The 25,945-nt window shown below is 32.8% G+C and overlaps 1 non-coding gene and 2 pseudogenes across 1 annotated transcript; 2 read left to right on the top strand and 1 right to left on the bottom strand.

Moving 5' to 3' along the window:
• The first annotated feature begins 7,482 nt into the window (after positions 1 to 7,482).
• LOC105178643 (berberine bridge enzyme-like 8 pseudogene) lies at positions 7,483 to 9,344 on the top strand (annotated as a pseudogene).
• An 8,697-nt stretch (positions 9,345 to 18,041) lies between these two features.
• Positions 18,042 to 18,146, bottom strand: LOC148784814 (small nucleolar RNA R71). Its single transcript, XR_016063491.1, has one exon. It is a non-coding gene; the product is annotated as a small nucleolar RNA R71 (small nucleolar RNA).
• Positions 18,118 to 19,598, top strand: LOC148784815 (uncharacterized; annotated as a pseudogene).
• Positions 19,599 to 25,945: the final 6,347 nt, after the last annotated feature.

Consider the following 25,945-nt stretch of genomic DNA (forward strand, 5'->3'; position numbering starts at 1 on the left):
TTAAAATATTTATATATTTATGCGTACATATTTTTATGACGAACGATGGCGGAGGAAGATGAAAGGATGAGTTTTAAAATCCCAAAATATAGGGATGTAAATCGCTATTTTTTTTTCATAAGAGGGGAATTTGCTCATTTACGATATCATAAAGGGGTTGCTTATATTTTTCCCCAATTTAAAATCAAAACATTTCAACAAAGGAATTAAATTGCATTGGGTTTTTGAGATTTGAATTAATAAACGGATAGGGGTAAAAACAACCTTTGGTTTTATAATAGTATAGATAACATTATTTCTTCTTTTTTTTTCTTCAGTAAATGTAAATTTCATTAAGTAAACGGGGTACATAAGTACAATACAACAATCATCAACTAGGTGGATTCCTCAACAGGCCAAGAAATCCATCATAAACGATACATTGCGCATGTCCTAACAGTATAAGAAAGTTTAACACTAAGAATCCTCTGTCGCATATCTTCAAGAATAAGTGTATCCAAAGTCCGTGAGTCACGATGAATCCCATCAAAACGTCTAAGATTAAGCTCACGCCAGATGTGATAAACCAAGAAATTGAGTAAGACACGATAGGACGCAAAGATCACATACTTGTCCCTCCATTTGCTAGCCCACAGCACGTCAGTAGGCCACGGGCGGTTCGGCCAAGGGAAGCAAAGTGTGAGTCGTATCACCCGCAAACAACTTCTCGAATAGGGGCAGTGAAAGAATAGGTGACTGTAATTTTTCATTGCACGGTCCGCACAAAGAACACAGGAGCTATCCAAGTGGGGTTAACCAAGGCCTGTCCATGATGGAAAGCTTACCAAGAATGGCTAGCCAAAGGACAAAGGTATGTCTAGGGATCGTAAAGGGACCCAAGAGTAGTGAAGACCAACCTACCTTGAGACCCTCAGCCCGGAGCGATGGGAGCATTGTAGCTGACGTCGGGGTCACTGTCTGAGTTCACCATAAAATACGGTCATTACCACCGTGAATGCAAAGAAGGGAATGCATATTCTGCTGAACCGTGAGCGATCTTAGAGGGTATGCGTGGGGTCGCGAGAGGGCCAACGCCATTGCCCATCCTCAATGCAAGCATCAACTCTGTCTGTTAGTCGTGCATTCGTGAGGCTAGGTCCATTTGAAAACTTTCGAATAAGTGGGCCTAAGTCATGCCAAGGATCCTACCATAAATAGAATGTAGTCCTATCTCCAATAACATACTCAACAAACGGTCGAATAAGGGGAGGAAGATGGAGGAGTTTCCGCCAGTACCAGGAACCCCCTCGATCTGACACCATCCAGAGAGAAACATCTCGCAGTCTCTTGTGATAGATCCAATCCACCCAGATAGATGCCCTATTGCCACGAATAACTTGCCCCAGTTTAAGTCCCATAAGAGCACTATTGAGGGCAGTGATGTCCTGGATGCCTTGACCACCTTCATTAATACGTTGACAGATGCAATCCCAAGCGACCTTTGCATATCCACGAGTAGCCGAGCCCTTTTATAGGAAGGCCCTCAGTTGCTTTTCTACCTCCCGAATGACACCCTTAGGCAAAATAAAGGCAGAGGCCCAATATACACCAAGAACAGTAAGAACATATTTAATAATTTGTACTCGTCCCGCATATGACAAAGACGTACCTACCCAACCCTTGATGCGCTGATCGATTTTGTCAAGCAGGGGTTTACAATCCAAAAGTGTAAGTCGCGACAATATAAGGGGAAGACCCAAGTACTTAAACGGTAAGTGTCCCTCCTTGAATCGCAGGCTCTCAAGCAGCTGGTCGTGAATCCCAGAAGCTGATCGTGAGGGAATCATGTGACTCTTTTGTACACTAACGCGAAGGCCAGACAAGTCACCAAATAAATCAAGGGCTCGCTTAAGCAAGCATACCGATTCTACTTTAGCCCGACAAAATAGCAATAAGTAGTTAGCAAATCGAAGTTGAACCAATCTCAGAGGCTCACACCGCCAATGAAAAGATAAGTCATGTCTTGATCGATCAGCTGCTACAAAATAAGGTTCAGACCTTCCATAATCAAGACAAATAAGTAAGGAGACATAGGATCTCCCTGACGAAGATCCCGGACCCCAACAAAGAAACCATGTGGTTTTCTATTAATCCCAAAGGAGAAGAAAGGAGTAGTAACACACTCCTTGATCTAGCGAATAAACCTATCTGAAAAATCAAATAACCATAAAACAGCTAACAGAAAGTCCCGTTCAACTGTGTCATATGCCTTCCTGATATCTACCTTAAGTGCACATCTAGGTGGTAGTTGTTGCTGGTTATATCCTATAAATAACTCTTGTGCCAGAAGGATATTGTCGCTAATGGAGCGACCTAGCACAAAGGTTGTTTGCGAAGGGCTAATAATTTTCTTGAAACTCGTGCTCATCCGCTGCACAATAATTTTTGTAATGATTTTGTATAACACATTACAACATGCAATAGGTCTAAAGTCTGCCACACGTATAGGGTTATGGACCTTAGGAATAAGGGCCAAGAATATGGCATTCACCTGCTTGAGAAGTCGGCCAGTGGTAACATTATTTCATTTATCCAGTTTTTAAAGTCGACAATAATGACTTAGAAAATCTACAAGGATCCCCCTAGGAGATGAGACTAAATGTCATCTAATTTCATTACAATTAACCAAACACAGCAACATTAATTAATGTATATAAAACAACCAAACGCGAATCATGCATGCAAATAGATGGAATATTCCGCGGGTGCATTTTGGACGTACTTACATGGAATTGTTAATGTAAACAGATAATGTAGAACCAATTTTGTCTGCTAATTCTGTTAACGGGGTAAAGAATAATTTTCAAATAAATGCGTGTGCAGCGTGTCTGGCTGTCGGAGCTAATTTCAATGAAAATGCATGTGCTGATGGTCTCGTCATTGAAATGAAGTCCCGAGGTCTGCTGCATTCATCGTGAGGATATATATAAGATTGTCGTCATCATGATGTGCTTCTGCAGACTTCTACTACATGCGAATAAAATATTGTAGATTGTTAAAATTGGTGACCGGCTTGTTTATTAGTTGGCTCCTTTTAATCTATTTTGAGCAATTTTTTCAATTAGTTGATTTTTATAAGATTTTGAACAATTTTTTTCGGTGTAATCTTTGATTAATATAAAATGTTAAAGTCGATAATCTTCAAGAAAAAGCATTGGAGACTTCTATAAAAACTTGCACTAAATTTTATATTCATATTATGGGTATCGCATTTCATCAGCAACAAACGTGTACGACGTCTATGCACTTTAGCGGGTACTTGACAATGGATTGTCTAGTTCATTGAACAAATTCATAGGAGTTGTCATATAGAAGCCACGTGATATAATCAATTAAATAGATCTCTTACGGTTGTGATAGTACTGTAATTAGTCTTTTGACTTAAAAATCACAATAGCCTTGTGTATTGGCACTTGTATCTTGATCTTGGCTGATACAGTTTCATGTATCCTTGCAGATAGAACATGCATTAAGGTTGGTTTGTTTTTGAGAAACGAATTATCACCCATCATAAGATGACACTAATATGGTATGTTGTCTAGATTGTGTACTTTATATAAGTTTGGGTTTACATTTGTTGATCAAACAGGACATGAGTTTCCTATGTTGGTATAGGAGACACACAAGTGAATTCATGGATATCAAAATCTATGATGGGAATCGGTTTAGAATTTTATGTCTTATATTTTGATAGAGAGATGGCTTTATAAAAGAGCTATATCTACATGGTCCGCAGCGCTATCAGGTTCACATAGTTAGTTTTGAACTTGGTTACATTAAACAAACTAATTAGCATGTTAATAAATAAATAAAAAAATCGAATAGTTTCTGCAGCTTTATTTATTTTTAATCAAATCAAATAATTTTTTTGTACTATTCTTTCTATTTTTAATCAAATTATTATTTTGATTTGTTAATCAAAAAAATTCTACCCTTATTTTATGGGACTGAAAATATATATTGTCCAAATAAATACACTTGTGAAAAGTAATTTATACGAATAAATATAAATAATATGAAAAGTAGTTAATAAGACTAAATAATAAATATAAAAAGTAATTCATATGGAGTAAAAATAAGTTATTTTACATAATTATCTTTAGGAATAATATCATTATAAGATTGATTTAGGTAAATCATAAAATGAAAGAACTTTTTAGGACCAATTAGTACTTTAAAGATAATATAATATAATGATATAATGTAGATATAGATTAGAATATATATATATATTTACTCCAATTTGTTGAATGAATAATTATAAGAGTAAAATTTCGTTCTTTCGTTTGTCTTTCTTTTTTTGTCCTTTACTGTAGTCTTGTCTTACTTATTCAACCCTTTAGCTCTTAATTGTATTAGTTTATCTTCTCGTACCACTGTAAAAATTACAATACTTAATCATAGTTAATTGTAATGATTTAAAATAAAATAGTCATAGTAAATAGTTGTTGACCCGATCATGCAATGATTGTTGGTTGTGATATTTACTAGGGTGGCTAAAATATTTGGTCATGATAAATATTTTTACCATGGCTCTTAGTCATGGAAAATAACTTTTTCTTGGTGGAAAATCTATATTTTTGTAACGACTTTATTTAACCGTAATCAATAAAATTATTTACCACAATTTTTAGTTCATGATTATTAAAATTATAGTCAATAGTCATTCTTTTTTCTAGTATACACGGATAAAAGATACAATATTGGTTTGAAGTTTTGAGATAATTAAGAGATGTTTCATAAGATTTTATCATATCAAATTTATATAGTCATTGCAATTTCGTCACTAAAATTTACTACACTTTTGTACTAATTTGAGATGGGTTTGGGTGGATTCAAAATATTATCACAAACTTGTCCAAAATTCGTGACAAATTATCACACAATTGCAACGGATGTGAGGTAACTGCATATGTTGCAAAAACCGTCTTCAAATTGATTCTATTTATTTTTTTTTAAATTGCTCAGCACAAAACGGATTTCCCACCTCTTTTGCAAAACGGATTTTGTGACGGATCAATGTTAACCTCTGTCACAAAATTTTGTGATGGGTTTTTTCGACACTTCTAAGTATACGTAACAAAGGCCTTTTTAAATAAAATTTGCGACAGATTTTCTGAAAATCAGAAAACTGTCACTTAGAAGCTGTCTTTTTGTAGTGGAGAAAAGTTTTGACGAACATGACTTATTGGCTAATAAATAAACTCCAATACAAAATTATTATACTGACATAGGCATAATATTTTGAAAATGGATATGTTTTCCAATCAGATTAGATGAAAGTCTGATCGATTCATGAAAGTTTTGTTGTTACTGTTTTTAGAAAGAATACATAAACATGATCAAAGTAATGTTTACAACGATAAATAATTTGAGCCCCTATATTTTTTTTATTATTTATACTAATTTTTAATTTAAATTTAAATTATTTATGAACTATTTTTATTGAATCTGTATATAATATTACACCTCTTAATAACTAAAATATTAAATTATTTAATTACTATATTAATAAAAATTAGTTTTTACTAGCCTATAAATTCAAATTAAAAAATTATCACACTTGTATAAATTATTTTAAATTCTTAAAATTAAATATTTATTTTTTATTTTTGTTTGCAACTAAATTTTATTAAAATTAATAAGTTAGAAAAATGTATATAATTCAACATATTTATATGTATATATTGATACATTTATATATACATATTTTTATGGCGAACAACGGCGGAGGAAGATGAAAGGTTGGGTACAAGGTGGGAGAGGCTTAAGGCCGCAATGGGGAGGTGGGAACGAAGGCAAGGGCAATAGTTGAAGGTGGGCATAGCTATAGGAGTGGAAAGAAGGAATAATTTGTTAAAAGGATTAATTAAATAATTTAAAATATTTTTTTGATAAATAAATTGTTTATTTACTAATTTTAATATAATTTATATAAATTGCATAAATTATTTTAAATTGTAACTTATTAAGTTTAATAAAATCTAATTATAAATAATTTTTAAATTTTAATAATTTATAAAAGTATGATAATTTTTTATGTTAAACTTATTATTTAGTAATTAATATTATTAATATATTATAATTAATAATTAGAGATTCAATTAAAAAATTAATAAAATAATTAAAATTTAAATTAAAAATTAGTATAAATAATAAAAAAATATAACGGTCATATTATCATTCCCATAGACATTATTTTGACACTCCTCTTGTTTTTGGTAATTACAAAACACCCCTTAGGACATTTCTATTATTGAAAAATTAAATTAAAGTTTGAATTAGTCAACAAGAGCATTTTGGGGTTTTAAAGACTGTTAGAGGTGGTTTTTATAATTTTTAAAAAGACGGAGGTGGTTTGTGTAAAAAATAATAGATAGGGGGTTGTAAATTTAATTATCCCTTATAAATATAGAAGTTTGTAAGAAAAAAAAATACGGAGAAGTTTGCAGAGAAAAAAATATGGAGTAGTGGGTGAGAGAAATTATTTTCGTAAAATTGTGATATTATTAAAAATTTTGAAAATTACAATTCTAACCAAATTTGTTTTGAGGGGAAGAAATAAATTTAAGGGTTCATTTGAGTATTCAAATATTAGTACAACAAAAGGTTTTCTTTTATAATAGTATAGATACTTTTATAGAAATTTTATAATTTTTCTAAAATATTTTTATGAACTAATAATTCCTATTGATTATTTGTTTTACCTATGCTCAAATTTTTTACATTTTTTCAAATATTTTATTATTATTTTTTTTTTGAATTACAACAAGGGTGAAATAATAATGTACAGTCCACTGTTTAGGGACTATATAATTATTTTTCATTTTTAAGGGAGGTATTTGTAATTTTTGAAATAACGAGTGAATAATTATAATTATACCAAATCTTAATTTTATAATTTACCCTAATTTTAAAATAAAAAAATTAGGACAATGGAATTGAATTGTATAGAGTTTTTGAGATTTGAATTAATAAACGGATAGGGGTTTTTGGAAATAGCGGTAAAAACAACCTTTGGTTTTATAACAGTATAGATAACATTATTTCATTTATCCAGTATTTCAAGTTGCCAATATGGACTTAGAAAATCTATAGTTTCATTACAAGGATCAGCTTAGGAGATGGAGATGAGACTAATTGTCATCTAATTTCATTACAATTAACCAAACACAGTAATTAATGTATATAAAACAACCAAACGCGAATCATGCATGCACATATGTCAGTTAAGCGCGCAAACACATGGAATATTCGGCCACTGTTTTCTGGACTTATTTAAATGGACTGTATAAGCAATCAAATCTTATTGTTATTATATGCAAATTTTTTGGAGGTATTTAAATGTAGAGATGAAAGTCACGAGGTGTGCTAACATTAAAATTATTGATGGTGTATTTTAAATACCACATTTCTAATCCACTAGCATTATAAATACCACACATTTCTGCTCCCAAAACCACAAACTACAGCATCTCACAATCATGAAGACTCCAACCATTTCCACTCTCATTTTCTTTCTTTTTATTGTCTTTTCGTGGTCGTGTGCCGACGCCAACGTCTATGGTTTTCTTGAATGTCTCAAGCAAGAATTCCCGGACTATTCCTCAATTTCTGACCTTGTTTACACCCCAATCAACTCTTCTTACCAGTCTGTCCTAGATTATTCAATCCGAAACAAAAGATTCATGTTAGATACCACCCCAAAACCTCAAGTGATAATAACCCCGGAGTACGAGGACCAAATCCCCCCTATCATCTACTGTGCCAAACAAAATCACTTGCAAATTAAAACTCGAAGTGGCGGCCATGACTTTGAGGGACGGTCTTATGTATCTGCGATCCCATTCGTGATCCTTGATTTGCTCAACCTCAGTGAAATAACAGTTGATGTTGAGCAGAAAACTGCATGGGTTGGAGGTGGTGCAACCCTTGGCATGTTATATTATAATATTGGGATTAGAAGCCTAACACTGGGGTTTCCAGCCGGTTTTTCCCCATCTGTTGGTGTTGGCGGGCACATCAGTGGGGGAGGTTGGGGCGTATTGCTCAGAAAATACGGCCTAGCTCCAGATAATGTTGTTGATGCTAGGATAGTAGACGTTAATGGCAGGATTCTCGACAGAAAGTCGATGGGTGAGGACTTATTTTGGGCCATTAGGGGTGGTGGAGGTTCCAGTTTTGGCGTCATTGTTGCATGGAAAGTACAATTGGTGGATGTTCCAGAAAAAGTCACTGTTTTCACAATCCATAGGGATTCGGAGCTACAAGCCACTCGACTCATTCACCGCTGGCAGTACGTCGCACCTAACTTCGATGAAGACTTATTCATGAGAGTCATCGTTATAAGAAACACCACCTCGGAAGGAATGAGGACAATTCGTGCAACATTTAACTCTGTTTTCCTTGGTCGTACCGAAAGACTACTTGCATTGATGAAAGAAAAATTCCCCGAACTGCGGTTAGTAAGAGAAGACTGCACAGAAATGAGCTGGATCCAATCCATCCTGTACAATACCGGATTGCCTATAGATTCACTTGAACCTTTGCTCGACAGGGTTCAACATGATGTAGGATACTTCAAAGGAAAATCAGATTATGTGCAGACTCCAATTCCCTTTGAAGGGTTTGGAGGCATATGGAAACGCTTCTATGAACCAGAAGGCAAGTTGGCACAGTTATTGTTGACCCCATATGGTGGAAAAATGGCTAAAATTCCTGATAATGCAACCCCATTTCCTCATAGGGCTGGTTATCTTTACAAGATCCATTATATGGCGTACTGGGAAGCAAAAGACGCAGATAATGCCGACAAGTACATAAATTGGATTAGAAGACTTTACAATTACGCGACTCCTTATGTTACCAAGAAGCCACGGGGAGCTTTCTTATGTTATAGAGATCTTGACATTGGAGTGAATAACAATGAAGGGCCGATAAGTATTGAAACAGCAAGAGTTTGGGGTGAAAAGTACTTCCACAACAATTTTGATCGATTGGTTCAGGTGAAAACTAGAGTTGATCCAGAGAATTTCTTCAGAGAAGAACAAAGCATTCCCCCACAACCACAGTCGACTGGGAAGGAGGACATAAATATAAGATTATATTCATCATGAGAAACATGATGCGGTTCTGCCGACTTCTACTACATGCTTTCTTTACTTTCATTTCCTTACTGCTTTGTGTGCGAATAAAACATTATAGATTGTTAAAATAGGTGACTGGCTTGCTAATTAGTTGGCTCCTTGTAATCTGTTTTTAACAATTTTTTTCAGTTAGTTGGTTTCTTGTAATGTCTTGAACAATCTTTTCCTGTGTACTCTGTTTTTAATAATCTAAACTATTCAAGTCGATAATCTTCAAAAAAAAGCATTGGAGGGTTCTATAAAACTTGCACTAAGTTTGCATACATATAACGAGTATCGCATTTCATCAACAACTGATGTTTAAGACGTCTATGCACTTTATTGGGTGCTTGACAATGGGTTGTCTAGTTCATTGAACAAATTCGTAGAAGTTATCATATGGAAGCCGCGTGATATAATCAGTATAAATAGAACTCTTATGGGTGTGATAGTATTATAATTAGTTTTTTGACATGAAAATCACATAAGCCTTGTGTATTGGTAGTTGTATCTTGGTCTTGGCTGATACAGTTTCATGTATACATTTCAAAAGCTATGTACCTTGTAGACAGAACATGCATGGAGGTTGGTTTTCTTTTAAGAAATGATTTATCACCCATCATGAGATGACACTGATATGCTATGTTGTCCAGGTTGTGTACTCAATAGAAGTTTTGGGTTTACGTTTGTTGATCAAACAAGACACGAGTTTTCCATGTTGATCTAGGAGACACACAAGAAAGTGAATTCATGGATATCAAAGTCTATGATGGGAATCATTTTAGAATTTTATGTCTTAGACTTTGATAGGGAGATGACTTTATGAGATGGCTTCATGTCATAGAATTTTATGTCTAGATGGTTTGCGAGCTGTCAGGTTCACACAATTAATTTTGGACTCGGTTAAATTAAACAAATCAATTAGCATGTTAATAACAGAATAAACAAATCAAGTAGTTTCTAAAACTTTATTTATTTTTAATCAAATCAAATAATTTATAAATTTATTTATTTTTAATCAAAGAATTATTTTTATTTGTTAATAACATGAATTATACAGCTTTATTAACATGAAATGTACAACTTTATTTTATTTGCAATTAGAAAAAAATTTATACTTACCTTAACTATTACTTAAAAAAAAAATATGCGTTTACATACCGCGTGCGATAGTTGCTAGAATGAAAACAAATTTTTAATGATAATTGATAATTAGTATAGATAATTAAGATGTTAAACAGTCTTTATTATATTACACTACAAGTTAATTGCCTAGATAATTTTTTTAATGATTTTCATTGTAATTGTTTGTTTAAATTATATAGAGTATTATATATATTAAAACTTCTTGTCTAAAGTTAAGAGCCCGGCAAGTTGAAGGATTTTGTCAATATTTAATCTTTATATTAAAATTATTTATTTTTATTTTAATAATGAACTACATATTTAAGAAGTTTTACAAATATTTTTAAATTTTCATATTTTACTCCAGATGAATGTATATTATTTTTCAGTAAATTATGAAGAGAAAAATATAGAGAAAGAGGAAAATGGATAATAAATTAAATAAAGGTAGTATAGAGTGTGTTACAAAAATCATATCCATATGTATTACAAAAATCGTTTCAATAATGATTAAATTTAATTTGATTTGATCGTTCCAAAAATAGGTCCAAATTCATATTTTGCATTTGGACCACGCTTGTAATGGCTTCTCATGGCCTGTAAAAATACCATTATAAATTGTAACGGCCACAAATTAAGTCATTACAAATATTTTATAACACACAAAAAAAAAATCACGGTATGAGTTATTGTTACAATTTTTAAAGACTATTCCAAATCAATAATCTGATCGCTACAAAAACTGTTACGATAAAGTAATTTATTTTTATAGTGTAGGTATAATAATAATAGCTCTAGTATAAAGTTATTAGAAGATTTGAAGAGTTCTTCTATTTTTATATGTATATGATAGATATAAAAACAACAATAACAACAACAACAACAATAATAATAATATGATTTTGTCTTTAGGACAAGGGTCATTTTTGGACTAGACGGTCCATTTGGTAAAACCAACGAGATAGGCAAGTGGATTTTTTTTTTCTATTCTTTTTTGCTTTAAAATTCTTATTCAAATCATGGATTTTGCTTTTGAATAACTATTTTCTTTTACATGTATACATACTTCGTTTCGAGCATACTTATTACATACATATGGGTGTTTTCTCATTACATATAAAAAGGTCAAAATCATGTTTTGGTATCATTAAAAAAGGTCAGTTTTATTTTTGGTACCACAAATTTTGCAAGTTTGGGTTTTGGTACTATTAAACCAAAATATAAATATTTTTAGTACCAACTTAACGGCAGAGCTTATGTAGGCTTTAACCGCCGTCAATCCTATCATTTTGGCTGGAAAAGTCACGTGAGTCTGAAAAAAAGGAGGAAAAATTGATCTTCCAACAATCCATAGTGTTTTGGTACTATTAAACCTAAAAATAAGCCTTTTTGGTCCCATAAAATCATGTGCATCGCAAAATAAATAATAAACACATTCCAAAATAAAATATAGATTCCATAAATATGAAGTAAAATATATTGGTTATAAATACACGATTTGAGCTAATTGAAACCTAGTTTGACAAAACCCATTTGACAAAATATATGCATTGCAATGCACAATTTTTCGCTGATTGAAACCTACCAAAAGACTTCAACCTATATATTTAGTATATGATTTGCAAATTTTAAATAAAATTTTTTAATGTTTAAAGAAAAAAATATAAAAAATTCCAATAAGCGGATGAAAAATTTGAAAACTTGTAAAAGAAATTATTCACTTAGTCCACAAAAAATTTCAAAAATTTTTTAAAAATAAGGAATTACAATTCGTAGACCACAATAGGGCATTTTGATTAAATCTCCTTAAAAAATTAATGAAAATCAAACAGAAACTAATAACAGATTGAGTTATTTGTTAGATGATCGTTGACATCAAGAGAATATTAATAATTTTTCAAATAATAAGAGATCATCTGTAATCATGTCTAACTTGAGGGGAGCTTGTTGTGGTCTCCCCTTATTTTAGAAACATATAAAAGTGAAAGTAATTTGCTAGCTACTCTATATGTTATCAAATGAAGTAAAGATATGATTTATTAAATTCAAACCTACAATTCAATAAAGTAAACATAGGATTTGTTTAAATTTCAACACCTACAATTCAATAAAGTAAACTATATATAATTAATTCATAATTTGGTTTTTTCTTTAACCACATATTTAAGAACAATTTATCTTATCACCTAATTAACTTATACATCAAAATAAACGCCACGTAATAAGATATACTGGATCCGGACTAACATTACTTAAAATAGATTTATATTTTAAAATTAAAATATATTTCAAATTTATCATTTAAATAACATAATAATAACCCACCATTATATTATTAATGTTATCCTACAATCTACATATACACAATTTTAAAATATCAACTTACCTTAAACTTCATGAGAGATCTGACGGCCACCTATTTTCTTTCTTTTTTAAGGTCAAAGGGAGATTTTTCCAAAGACAGTCAAATTACGTATCAAAATATTGCATTTATCTCATGATCAGTTATTAATCCTATGACTTGTTCTAAAACCATGTTATTCACGTACATAGATATACAATTAGCGACACCATACGATAGGATAAATATATTGTAATCACAATGACTTGGTTATTGCCAATCAGATCTACTATAATTGGCTAAGTCGAGACCCTATGATCTTATAAGTTATGGGTTCGAACCTCGCTTTATGTATGGGATGTTGTATCGACTGAATAGTAGGTGTTGGTTAGATCAGATTTATTTGATATTATTGATTAGAGTATAATTGTTGTAATGGTCTTTGTTTAATAGTCTTTGTTAAATTTTGATATTCGATAGGATTGATTATTATTAATTTATTTCAATTAATAATAGTTCATCGCTCTTATTTCAAAAAACATAGACTTGGTTATTAATTTTATCGCAAGTTTAATTTCTCTACAGAAGTTGGACGTTCTCTACAGAAGTTGGACGTTCATCCCAAATTATGCCACTTCCATTAGAAAAAAAACAAAAATTAATGTTAGTTACAATATTTATGGCTTTGACTAAAAACAGTGGTAAATAACTATCATTAACTATCGTTAAATAGAATCGATACAAAAAATATTAATTTTTTCACTATAAAAAAATAATTTGCTACAAATAAGAGCCATGGTAAAAAGAGTTTTTACAACTTTTAGCTATGGCAAATGTGTTAGTCAAAATCCAGAACAACAATCATTGCATGGTCGTGATCATTAACTATTTGTTAACCCCTCTCAGAGTGCTTTTGTTCTTGGTCGTTCTATTTGGGACAATATTCTGCTAGCCCAGGAACTCTTCACAGGCTAAAATCAGCAGCGGTTTCCACCAAGGTGTGCACTAAAGGTGGATTTGCGTAAGGCATACGACACTGTTGAATGGGATTTTTTATCAGCTGTGCTGCAGATGTTCGAATTTTCGCCCCTCTTTATCCATTGGGTTGATGAGTGTCTCACTAGCACGACTTTTTCAATGGTACTTAATGATCAACCGCATAGGTTTTTCCCAGGAGCAAGGGGATTGTGTCAGGGTGATCCACTGTCACCTTACTTATTTGTATTGGTCATTGAGGTGCTGAATTTGATCCTTAACCAATAGATTGAGCAGGACTTGCTATTCACATTCCATTGGAAATGTGAATCCTTGGTAATATATTCAGTTGGACTTTGTTGATGACCTTTTATTATTTTGTAAAGCGGATGGCCTCTGTTGCTGTCTTTAAGTAGGAATTGGAATGCTTTACTACGTTGTTTCGAGTTCGAGTTAGTGAGCAGAAGAGTCCCTTAATTATTTCCCGATCGGCGCAAGGGTATCAGGATCAGCTGCTTGAGGTGCTTGCATTCCAAGAATGGCATCTACTGATGAAATACTTAGGAGTTCCGCTTCTAGCGTCACGTTTGACAATTGTCGATTGTCACCCTCTGATTCTGAAAATTGAGAAATATATCAAGGGATGGGAGGGCATAGCGCTGTCATATGCCGGGCCCCTCCAGATCATTAAATCTGTTCTTATGGCGTCGAGTATTTATTGGGCTTCTAGGCAAGGACTTTGTGATCTTGCCACTCTTAACCGTGCATTGATATGCAAACGATTGTGTGATCTTATTCGATGTGATTAGACTTCAATATGGGTGGAGTGGATTCGTCATGTTCGGCTACGTGAGAATTCTATATGGACAATTGCTGAACGTGGGGGCTCGTGGGGTTGGCGAAAGCTTCTTCTCCTCCGTCCATTTCTATGGATTGGTGATTATGCTTCATTTTTCCTGTGGCATGATCCATGGCATAGCCTGGGTCTACTTATTCTTTTATTCCCAAGGGGGTCTAGTCTTACTAATACGCTGCCTAGCGCTTCTCTTAACTCGGTTATCGTGGATATCCGGTTTTGGCCGGTTCACAACTACATCCAGGAGGGGTGTGGAGATCCTAGATATCCTTCACCAACTACCAGTCATGCATGGTGACTCCAATCAAATTATGTGGCGTGCTAGCGTAGGCGCAACGAATGTAGCTTCATTGGTTCGCCTTTGATCCCCGCCAGGGCTCAAGGTAAGATGGTCTTCATTACTCTTAGGGCCCTTCAAAATTCCTAGACACACCTTCGTACTTTGATAGGCTATCATCGACATGCTGTCCACATTGGATAAGCCGTGGATTGCTCACTTGGGCACCTCCTATATCTTGTGTGATGATGATTCTCTGGAGACATTTAGCCACCAATTCTTCCAATATCACTATTCCCGGCACTGCTTGGCTGAGATTCGACGTCATATGTGGGTTCCTTGACCTAACCGTTCTTGGTCTACAAATGTTACATGGGTTTCGGCGAGATGGAGAGGGAGGCACGTCATTAATGCGGCCGACTGAGCATTACTTGCTTCTCTGGTCTATCACATTTGGATGGAGCGCAACCGGCGTCGGTTCGAGAACCTGCGCTGCGATGCACGTACTCTTTCTAATACTATTCTTGATGATGTTCGACAGAGGATTATTAGTGATGAACTGCCATTCTCTGTTAGTTTATGTGGTCTTTATCGCTTATGGCGGATCCCTTGGCCTGACAGGGTGAAGCCACACAAAGACTCATGATTGTATTATACTCGTGTACTTTTTTTGTTTAATGCAATATACATTTAACTAAAAAAATAACTATTTGTTAGGGCTATTTATTATTAACTATAACAGTTAATCATAATTAAATATTTTATTTCCGATGGCATTTGAAATAATCAAATTAACTTTGGTAGGTTATTTACTACTTTCATGAAAGAAACTTAGAGGCTTATCCAGTAAACAACATTCCGCAAAGCATCTCATACACTACAAAACATGAGAAAATCAGGGAAAAAAAAAGAAGTATCGATTGATAATTTCCATACTATCATTAATTATATATATTCAGTAACAAAAATTTTTTGTTTCATCATAATCATTTGCAAAAATTAGTGGTAAAAAATAATGTATAAAATTATCACTAAATGCAATTAATGACATAATGACTTGACGACTTAGTAACAACAAATAATTGCTATCAATATTGTGTTGTTGCTAAGTTGTCATTATATATCACTAGAAAAAAAAGACTATCGGCTATAATTTTAATATCTATGAACTAAAAACCGTGGTAAATAATTTTTGTTGACCACAGTTAAATAAAAGCGTTTCAAAAACATAGATTTTCCACAAAAAAAAAACCATGACAAATGTTCTAGCCACCCTCGCAGATACCATGGCTAACAACCATTGCATGGTCTTGGTTAATGACTATTTGATATGCCTATTTTTTTTTTAACAATGTAATTAGCCATTCTTAAATGTTTTATTTTTGTGTAGTGCACGTATCACTAATTATATATATAGTAACATTCGGAAAAGTATTATTTTAGTCCACTAAGTATGCCTAATTTTAATTTTAGTCCGATAACTATGTTCATTTCTGTTTAGGTCCAGTAACTTACGAAATTGCTTACTTTTAGTCCTCTGGCAGATTTTCGGACAATTTTACCCCTATGCAACTTTTGAAAGGCAGTTTTAGTCCATATCCACTCATAGGGGTAAAAGTATCCAAAAATCTGCCAGGGGACTAAAAGTAAGCAGTTTCGTAAGTTACTGGACCTAAACAAAAATGGACATAATTATCGGACTAAAATTAAAATTAGGCATACTTAGCGGACTAAAATAATACTTTTTCCGTAATAATTTTATATTCAATTCTTATCACCAATAATTATTTAATGACAAGATAAAAATTATTATCACTTATTATCTTTTTAATGATGATTTAAAATTATCAATTGATATTTACTATTAATATTATATTTTCTAGTACTGATATATATCTAGTAGCAAGAAAGAGCTAAAATGTGGAAAAATGAAATATTCTAGTAGCAGCATTGGCAAGATAACCCATGACCTATGGGTTATCAGACATGCGATGGGCGGATTTACCTAATTTGATGCTGATGGGAATTATATTTTGACTTGGATGGTATGTAGATTCTTTTCCTCCTCTACCATAATTAGGAACTAGTATAAAAGGGAGAATGAGAGAAAGGAAGAAAGATCTTTTGGTTGGAGAATTCAGTAATCAATATTGAAGCACGAAGAAGAAAACGAGTGGAGGAGTATGATCCGACGCCAGAGTGACAAGCTGTTCATGCCCAACTGTCGACTCATGAGTTCTTCTATATTTTTCTCCTTTGTGTTTGATCTAGATAGGATGAACTAATTTAATTTTTGTTAAAGTTTTTGGGAAGCCTAATCGAGACAATGTTCTAAGTATTTTTATTAGATTAATCTACAGCATTGTTTTCAAGTGTCTGCAAATTATTGTACTTGTTCTTATAATTTGAGAGTCTGATAATCTCTTAGAATGAATTAATTATATTGATGAACTAAAAGGGAATTCGGCATAGTGGATAGAGTAATTTGTAGTGTGAATTGAATGATATGTTGACACACATAGGCATGATTCATCTGGTTGCACAGGTTGTTAACAGATCTTAACGCATTGTTCTCAGGAGTTTTAAATTCGAGAGATCCATTATTTCTTTAATAATAATAAATTTGGTATACCTCAAGAGAGTGTATCGAACTAACTCGAGAAGAACCTCAGCACCTAACAATACTTACTTGTTAAATTAATTTGTTAAATCTTTCATTCGTTGGATCAATTAGGTAGACCTATAGCTTTAGCATCTTTCTCCTTCCTAAATCTTCCCAACACGTTCGTTTGGTTTATTTAATCAGTAATTATTTTTCATAGTCATAATCCATCACTTAATTATCGATCATCCAAATAATTGCAGACTAGTCATAGTTTTGGTACTTATTTTATTTAAATCCTAAGGGATCGGTATCTATTGTACTACTTGATAGCTAGTGCACTTGGTAGATATTTTGGCAATCAAGTTTTTGGCTCTGTTGTCGAAGATTTAATTTGTAATAATATCAAAACTCTCTAATATTTATTATTTTGGACATTTTTATTTGGGATTTTGGACAATCAAGTCATGGTTTGTCTGACGAGGACCCTAATAAACATCTTGCTAATTTTCTTGGGATTTGTGATACTTTTAAGTTTAATTGTTTTAGTGATGATGCTGTTAGACTTAGGCTTTTCTATTCTCGTTATGCGATAATGCCAAGGATTGGCTTCAATTTTAACCTGCTAGTAGTATAACTGCATAGGCTGCTTTAACTCAAAAGTTCTTTGCTAAATACTTTCCTCCTGCTAAAATTCCTAAGGTTTTAAATAACATTACTTCCTTTGTGCAGTTAGACAAGGAATAATTGTATGACGCATGGGAACGTTTCAAGAATATGGTTAGGAAATGCCCTCATCAAGAAACTAACTCAGAAATATTCAACATCATTGATGAGATAGCAACCAATCTGTACTTGTATGGACAGGAGAAAACCGACAAAAGAGTAGCTGGCATTCACACCGTAGATGCAGTAACCGCATTGTTTGCTCAAATGGCTGCACTGATACATTGAATGGATAATTTTGGAGCTACAATGTGGATTGGTTCACCAATAGGACCTTGTGGTGCACGCGGTCAAATGGGACACTTAAGTCAAGATTGCAAAGTAGAAAGTCAATTTTCCATTCATGAAGATGCCAACTTTGTTTCTCATGGTGACAAGTTTAATTTCAACCTATACTCCAACACTTACAATTTGAAATGGTGTAGTCACCCATCTTTTCATGGAGTAACAATCACCAACAAGGACCATTGGGTTTTTTTAACCATACAAGCAAGTCCCACAAGAGAAGAAGAGCAATCGAGAAGACATACTCTCCAATTTCATCACCTCACCAAGCACTTGATTTCAAAATCAAGATATTTGGAATTTGGAGGTGCAAGTGGGACAACTAGTAAGCATAGTCTCCTGTAGGAAAGAGGGACAACTCCCAAGTGTTACAGAGAAAAATTTGACAGAACAAGTCAATGCCATCACTGTGAGACAGGAAAGTGCCACTGAAGAAGAGTCGCTGAAGGAACAAGCGAAGGAAACACAAGTCCGAAAAAGAGGAAGAGCCTAAAAAAGAAACAAAAGGGAGTCCTCTTAAACTTAATTTGGATGTTGTTCCCCATATATCCCGTATCCTAAATCTAACTTGGATAAACAGTTTGAAAAATTCTTTGAGATATTAAACAATATTCATATTAACATCCCTCTAATTAATGCTCTTTTCAGATGCTGAGCTATGCCAAGTTCTTGAAGGAGGTTATTTCAAACAAGAGAAAGTGGGAAGGAGGTGAAACGATGAATCTTAATAAGGAATGCTCGACAATCATACAAATCAAGCTTCTACCAAAACTCAGGGATCTAGGGTGTTTTCCTATCCCTTGCACTACAAAAAAACCGATTTTGATAAAGTTTTATGTGATCCAAGTGCTAGCGTTAATTTGATGTCATATTCTACTTTTAAAAAACTTCGAATGCATGAGCTTACTCCAACTATAGTGACATTGCAATTGGCCGATAGAAGCATTAAGTATCCTAAAGGAATAGTGAAGGATGTGTTGGTCAAAGTAGGCAAATTTATCACCCCTATTGATTTCATTGTGCTAGATATGGAAGAAGATAAGACTATGCCATTAATTCTAGGAAGACATTTTCTTGCAACGAATAGAGCATTGATTGATATGCAAAAGGGTCAACTCACTCTTAGAATTAATGATGAGCATATAGTCTTTAATGTATTTAAACTTATGAAATATCAGCACAAAAATGAGCTGATATATTTTCAATTGATAGCATTTATATCCTTTGAACTGATGATGCGCACTTAGTAAAATATGATGATCCCAAAGGAAATTACATAAAAAAATTTTAATGGGGTTAATTGCAGGATATGAAAGAAGAGCATGAGGAGATTACAAGTTTTGTAGAATCGGACAAGAAGAGAAGTCAAAATTGTAGAAGGTGTTGTTCTTTAATGGATCCACTTCCAATCCAAAAGTAAAACCACCAGTTGAAGCATAATCTGATTTGAAAAAACAAGTGAGGACAAATGGCGTTAACATAATAGGATGAACAGATGGAGGAACCAGGTATACAAGAATGCTGAATTATACAAGGAACGCACCAAGACGTGGCATGAATCTCTACATGAGAAAAAAAAAACAAATTCAAGGACGATGACTTGTTGCATCATAAAGACAAAGGTCCCATTAAAATGGATTGGCAAAGGATCAAGCACTATACCGATCGAACACCACCACATCTTGTTGAGCCCCCTCCTCAACTTTCCACCAATTGAGAATTTCACCATCGAGCTAATAACATTAAACAAGCACTACGTGGGAGGCAACCCATAGGTGTTTTCTTTAGAGCCACTTTTCAGCTCAGTCGAGTGAATTTGTAATAGCCGTGCCCACTATATAGAAGATACTTGCAGTCTCTCAAATCTCTGAGTTCGTGCCCATGGCTTACCACTAGCATGGTGGACCTAATGCTTAGTCCCTAATTATTTGCACTTTGTTTTTTTTTATATTTCTTTCCTTAGTATACTTATCTCCTTTCCTCTTAGTTTCCTTTTCAAAAAATAAAAAATAAAAAGAAAAGAAAAGAAAATCATAAAATTCCCAAATCAATTAAAGCATTTCAAGATTAGGGGTTTTCGCATGTTCAAAATTTCTAGGACCACCTTCGCGCAGCCAAGCACCGCTGCTCACCACCACATGACCTCACTGTCACCAGCGTGCTCGTGCCTAGATCCGCACCTCCCTCCTCTTTCTATTCTTTTATCTTTTTCATTTTTTCTCTCCAATTATATACATCTATTTTTATTTTTTTTTATTTATCTCAGATTGAAAACATAACTCTTCGTTTTTTTTTTCTTGATTTGTTTTTCATCTCATATTTATGATATCATCTATTGCTTTTAACAGGTTCAAGATGGACCCCCTAGGGCTTTCTCATTCACGTTGTCCTCTCAGCAAAAACAACATCTATTTTCCTCGACTGACAGCGACCTCAGTGTGAACATCCACTTTCACTCTCAACCTTGTTAGGGTAGTATTCCATCCTTTCTTTTTGTCATTCCTATCCTTGGGATATAAGACATTGAGGCAATGTCGTTCTTAAGAGTGGGGGGGAATTTTATGCTTTCATGATATTCTTGATCGACAAGATGTGGTTTGATTTATTAACTATTGAGTTGCATGTTGAGTTTGTTCTGTCGAATCCCGTGAGAATTCGTACAGTGGCAAACTATGCAAGTACCATCACCTAGTTCATTAAACAAAAAATCTTTTGCATTTTTATATTTTTTCTCTTCCAACCCATACCTGAAGACCCATTACAACCCGAAGAAGACTCTTTGATTCTTGCACATAATTTACTATTGAGCAGTGGAGATGTGATATAATAGCAAGCATATGGTAAAATCTTTCCATGACATGACTTAAGAGTTGTTGATCACCCATAAACACTTTGAGCGTATTGCGAAACTTAAGTGAGGTGTTAACTTTGCATTTTGATCCCGAAACGATTGTTGAAACAATCGATTCATTGTGTTATTTGTGCAAATTTAGACTTTTCTTGTGTTTGCAAATTATTGTGCTTGTTCTTATAATTTGAGAGTCTGATCAACTCTTAGATTAAGTTAATTATATTGATTAACTGGAAGGGAATTCGGCATAGTGGATAGGGTAATTTGTAGTGTGAATTGAATGATATGTTGACACACATAGGCATGATTCATCTGGTTGAACAGATTGTTCATGGATCTTAATACATTATTGTTACGAGTTTAGTGAAAGATCCACTATTTCCTTGATAATAATAGTTTTGGTATAATTCAAGAGAGTATATGAAACTATCTTGGAAAAAATCTCAGTATATGAAAACACTTACTTTTAGATTAATCTGTTAAATTTTGTATTCGTTGGATCAATTAGGTTGACCTATAGCCTTTGCATCTTTCTCATTCCTTAATCTTCTCCAACATGTTCGTTTGTTTTATTTTAATTAGTAATTATTTTTCATAGTTATAATCCTTCACTTGATTCTCGATCATCCAAATAATTGCAGATTAGTTATAGTAGTTTTGGTACTTTTTTCATTTAAATCCTCGTGAAATTGATATTTATCATACTAGTTCATAGTTAGTACACTTGCTAGTGATCTATACATATTTTAGCAATAAATTATTATATAAAAAGGTTATTATTGAAATCATAAGAAAAAGAAGAAACATAAAACATGCCAAATTATTCACACTTTTTTATAATACTAGGAAACATGACTTGCGATGCACGTGTAAAAATATATTTTTAGAGGTAAATATATTGTTTATAGTTAGTTATTCAAATATTAAGTTCATGATATTATTTATATTTTTTTAATTGAAGCATTAGCATTATATAATTATACTTTGAAAACAAATTGATAATAATTATTTTAATTGATAAGAAAACTATTTACTTCTAGTATTTGTAATTCACTTTTTATATTTAATTGGTATTATTAAATAAAAAATATTCCCAAAAATTAAATTTTTGTATTCACACTCACTAATGATTATATTTCATTATCTTTTATTAAATTAATTAATATAAAAAAACAATAACATTAGAAAAGTCAATAGTAAAATAAAAATATTTAGACAAAAGCTCCTTGTTTTGAATTATTTTTATAAGAAATTTTATTAATAAATAATTAACAATATACCCCTTTAAGGGTATAATCTAAAAATATACCCCAATAAGGGTATAAAAGTTTTCTTATAAAAGAAATAAAAATTCAAGAGATTTTCACTATTTTTAGATTTAATAATAAGTTTCAATTATCAGTATTATCAAAATGATACGTGTTTTGATGTTTATTCTGACAGAAAATCAGTCTTGATTGATTAATTGTTGGACTATTGATGTCTTGGAAAGAATGAACTCCTTTTGACATCTTGAAAAATAATTTTTTTTATTGATGCTTGCTACCCTCTCCATGTTTGTTGAGTGATTATGAGAACCCAATTTCTTTTTGTCCTCATGTTATCTTTATGATCAAAGACTTAGGCTAATTAGGTATAATTTGGTGATGTGTGATAAGAGTACATCTAATGATTTTTTACAACTTATGGTTAAGATATTGTTTTGCAAAATGGTGATTTGATTTGAAAATTAAATGTGGAAATTGGTGGACATAACCTACCGAGAGAGGAATTTTGAGCTTATATACTCATGAAAAGCTACAAATTTTCTTGTCTTGAGAGACAATGCTTCATGAAATTGTCTTCCTAGAATTTATTTTGAACCATATCGAGGCCACATCTCTATAGATACACTTGAAAATGTTAAAGCACTAGGATAAAAACTCTTTTGGCTTAAAAGACCACCCACATGAAATTCCTTATAAGCCTTAATTCCTTGTTATAAAACCTCAAGTATAAACAAACTCTACCCGTCTTTTTATTACACTTGTTTGGCCCTTCCAAGGACTAGTAGAGTGTCAAGAAAAATAAGATGTATTCTAAGTATGCGTTTTGACATTTATGTGTGGGAATATCTCAATTATTGTAATACAGGTTTATGAGCTAACATGTCAAGTGACAATTTTATTCTATGCCTTAATGCAAAATAAACAAAGAAAAAGAGAAAAACATGGCAAAAAGAAAAGAAAGACAAAAATGCCTCCGAAAAAAAAATCAAAATCAAGAAAAAAAAGAAAAAAATTGAGAAAGGCATGAAAAAAAGAAGAAAAAGAATACTCTCTCTTTAAAATAAAGGCATAGCTCAAGACGAGAAAAGTTTGATATGAAATTAGAGCATGAGATAAATCAATTTTGAGAAGCTTGGATTCCTTACATCTATTACTTGGTGCTCTAATTTAGTTCCTTGGATTTTTACCTCATTTTTCATAATTCTTCCTACCCCTAAACCAAAGCCCCATTACAATCAAAATATAAGAACTATTGATTCGAAGTGTGTGCATATTTCTAAGTGGTCGAGATTTTGGTGTATAATCAAGCCTATGGTGAAGCAATTTTCATAGCAAGCATTTGAGCGAAACACTCAAATACTTGAGAGATTGGGAGATATGAGAGCATAGTTTACTTGTTTTTCCATGCTTAAGTTTTGATGATTGTGAAGACTTGTTTGAAACTTGTTGAGTTGTCTTTTATCATGTGGTGTACCATTCTTTGAACACTTAACTCGATGTTTGCTTCGGTACTTTTGTCTGCGATCCATGAAGTTTGGAATGATATTATTCAACCTTTTTTATCTCCATTTCTTTGCATCGAGGGCGAGCAAAGGGTTAAGTGGGGGTATATTTGATAGGATAGCATTTTGTTCTTATCTCATGTGATACTTTGATCTATTTTGTGATCAAAATACTGCTAATTAAATATTATTTTACAACATTAGTCTATTAAAAAAAAATAGAATGAAAAATGAATAAAAGAACCAAGATGAAAATTTGGACAGATTTGAAGAAACGACTAGGCGTGCCCATGCTAAGGCGTATAATGCTCAAATGGACTTACTAAGGGGAATTACATGTGGATGGTTTTTTAAGCCAAAAGGGATTTTATCCTAGTGCCTTTAACATTTTCAAGTGTATGTACGAGATGTGGCCTCGATATGGTTCAATGCAAGTTTTAGGAAGACAAAATCATGAAGCATTGTCTCTCAAGACAAGAAAAATTGTAGATTTTCATGAGTTTATAGGCTCAAAATCCCTCTCTAGGTAGGTTATGTCAACTAATTTCCACATTCAATTTTCAAATCAAATCACCATTTTGCAAAAACAATTTCTTAACCGTATGTTGTCAGAAATTATTAGATGTCATAAAGATAGCATGTGGACAAAAAGAAATTGAGTTCTCATAATCACTCAACAAACATGGAGAGGTTAGCAAGCATCAATAAAAAAATCATTTTTCAAGATGGCAAAAGGAGTTCATTCTTTCCAAGACATCAATAGTCCAGCAATTAATCCACTAAGACTCATTTTCTATTAAAACACCCTCCTGTCACTTAATTCCATATTGTCCCCAATGTGGCAAGCATGCATATTTAGGACGATAAAATAAGAGAAAAGGAGAAAGAGACCGTCCCTTAGTGATAAGGGGGTAAGTGGTGAAACTGCGGGAGCTCGAGAGTTATGAGATCGAGAATGAGAGGGACGAGTCCCTTGTGGCTGCTCATACCTAACTATAGGGTTGATGTATGTTCACCATGACTTGAAAAAATCAACGTTGGATATCACAACACTCACAAGAAGCTAAATGAGAGGAAAAAATAATTAACAAAAAGAAAAGAACATGGGTTGACTTCCAAGAAGCACATTTCTTTAATGTCTTTGGCTAGACGTTGTTGTGCTTTAACTTAAATGAGTTGGACAATCTAAATCCCCTTCTTCTATGTAATGCACCCGGTGATGGTGTGGATTTAGGAGAACTTAGCGGTTCATTGATAACTTCCCCTCAAACTTATTTTGTCATGAAAGACTTTGTTATTGTAAGTTTTTGGACTTGAGGTGAGGCTTTTTTTATTACCATCTTAAATGCTCCCTCACCATCAAACATACTATTTTCTTGCACCCAAGGGTCAATAAATTCAATGAGAAAAACAAAATGCACATCATTATATTGCATGGCACCACCAATGCTAAAACTCATAACCTCATTATCAAATTCGATAGAGAGAATTCCGACATCAATATTTTGGTTTTTGAGGTTTTAAGGAATGGTCTTCCTAGCAAAATGGATGTGGAATTGGGAGAATTGTCTCCCGTCATATCAAGCACATAAAAATCAATTCATTAACTTGCACAAGTACATCCTCAAGAACTACTTCGGGATAAAATACATCCATTATATTATTTAAAAATTTATAATCTAAAAATAATTATTGAATGTTAATATAAAAATAAAATCAATTAATCGAAAAGCCACTTGGTTTAAGTTTTTCAACGACACTTTTAATTTCATAAAATTAAGGATATTCATTTGAGATTATATATTTATTTTTTTGAAGTTTGGATTAGTATTTACATGTTACTCTTATGCTATTCTTTTTAGATTTTACTCTCCCCTAGTAATTTTTTTGATAAATATTTAAGATCTTTTGTAGCAAATTAAACATGTTCAATATGATTTGTCTATTTATCTTTTAGTTAGATATATCATTCA

Source organism: Sesamum indicum, linkage group LG12, assembly GCF_026168435.1.
Source record: "Sesamum indicum cultivar Baizhima isolate 11 linkage group LG12, ASM2616843v1, whole genome shotgun sequence".
Classification (NCBI taxonomy): Eukaryota; Viridiplantae; Streptophyta; class Magnoliopsida; order Lamiales; family Pedaliaceae; genus Sesamum; species Sesamum indicum.